General features: G+C 27.1%; 1 non-coding gene across 1 annotated transcript; it reads left to right on the top strand.

Annotated features, from left to right (window-relative positions):
• Positions 1,573-1,646, top strand: TRNAN-GUU. The gene has a single exon. It is a non-coding gene; the product is annotated as a tRNA-Asn (tRNA).

Below are 1,849 nucleotides of genomic sequence, written 5' to 3'. Positions count from 1 at the left end.
AAGTGGGTATCATCCGCTGTCTTTCCTGGTACGTTTCCTAATTAATTAATATCATGTAATTATATTGTTTGGCTACGATTTTTATCTCTTTTCTTAAGTTCATCTACACTAAAATATCAATTAATACCTGTTTGGCTCCGATTTTGGCTAACCTTAACCCATTTAATATATGTTTGGCTCAAAAAAGCATATTTATCCTGATTCCAATTTGAGTGGCATTTCATTGTAATAATCTCTAATCCGATGTCTTTTTATTAAAAATGCTTCCCTTTTGATAGTATAGATAACTGTGTTATTTTGAATAAAAAAAGAAAAAAACAAAAAACTATGTTATTTTGTTTCAATGACTATATAAGTATATAACTGATTACTGAGCTTTACGCCTATATATAATCACTAGATATAGCACAGGTTGAAATTTCTTTTATTTATATTGTAATTTTTATATAAAATATAATTTATGTGATTGTTTTTAAAAGTTGTTGTGAATAAAACATTATGCAATAAAATCATATGCTAAATATGAGGACTTGTAATTTTTTGAGATTTTGTTGCTAGTATAATCGAAGAATGATTAATTTTTGAGATTTTGTTGCCTATATATGGTTAATTAAATATTCTGTGGAGATTTTATTTTATTTTTTTGGAATATCCTTTTTAAGATCATCTGAAATCGAAATTTAACTAATGGTTACAACTTTTATAACTATAACCTATCAAATAATCAAATAATTAATCTTATAACTCATATTATATAATCTATAAAAAAAGTTGTGTACTTCCATTTCATTATATAGGAAATAATGTGAGATGGGCCTTTTTCCTCATTTACTTATCTTTGTCACGGTGTGGACTTTTAAGCCTTTTGAATGTCATCATTTTTTTCCAAATGTTTTTTTTTTTGGTCCAACCAATTATACTGAAATTAATGACTGTATACTATATGTATTACTATTACCGGTGACTAGCTAACTATTTTACAATTTATAGAAAAACTCAGAAGGTTGACACAAAAAAAAAAAACTCATACGAACTCAAATTAAATCCGAAAATGAAAGAATAAAAATGATCATTGTTCTTGAAAAAAAAAATGATCATTGTTCATTGACCATCTACAGATTTAAATTATATATAGTAACAGAATTAAGAATGTTTTGAAATTTGGAAGTGGGTAAAATTAAAAACTATAATATGTATATATTATTACTACAGTGAATAGAGAGGGACATAAGAATATGAGTGGGTATAGGAACAAACACTCTGATCAAAAGCAATTGTCTCCTACCTTCCAGTCACTTATCTTCAAAGTTCAAACCCATTGTTTTTTCATTATATTTTTTTAAATATATTTGTATGTCCCTTTTAATTATTAACATGTCATGTTATAGATTGATTTCTAAAATATTCAATGGTTGGTGGTATACTGTTCTTTGCTGTATTATCTACTCTTGGGTTTTTATTTCTTTTATGGATACTCCAAGATGACAAGCTCTTTTGTATGATCTTATGTCTTTATTTTAGATATAGGTTTTATTAATGTTTTCTTAATGTTTTCTTATCATTGAACAATTAGCTGGAGTAGCTCAGTTGGTTAGAGCGTGTGGCTGTTAACCACAAGGTCAGAGGTTCGACCCCTCTCTCTAGCGTTTGATTTTTATTTTTCTATGAAATTTTTTTTTTTGTGTTTTCAAATTTTTAGTTAGCAGTATTCATTTTGTGGACTTAGACATGGATGATGGATGGTGAGATGAATACAGTACAAATTATATAATTAGATTACATGTTATGGTGCAAATCCAAAAAAAAGTTTGAATGTACACATCTACAAAACCACGTATGAGGTATGGAC

Source organism: Camelina sativa, chromosome 1 (genome assembly GCF_000633955.1).
Source record: "Camelina sativa cultivar DH55 chromosome 1, Cs, whole genome shotgun sequence".
Classification (NCBI taxonomy): Eukaryota; Viridiplantae; Streptophyta; class Magnoliopsida; order Brassicales; family Brassicaceae; genus Camelina; species Camelina sativa.
The sequence above is the reverse complement of the archived record's forward strand: the minus strand, read 5'-3'. Positions and strand labels throughout refer to the sequence as shown.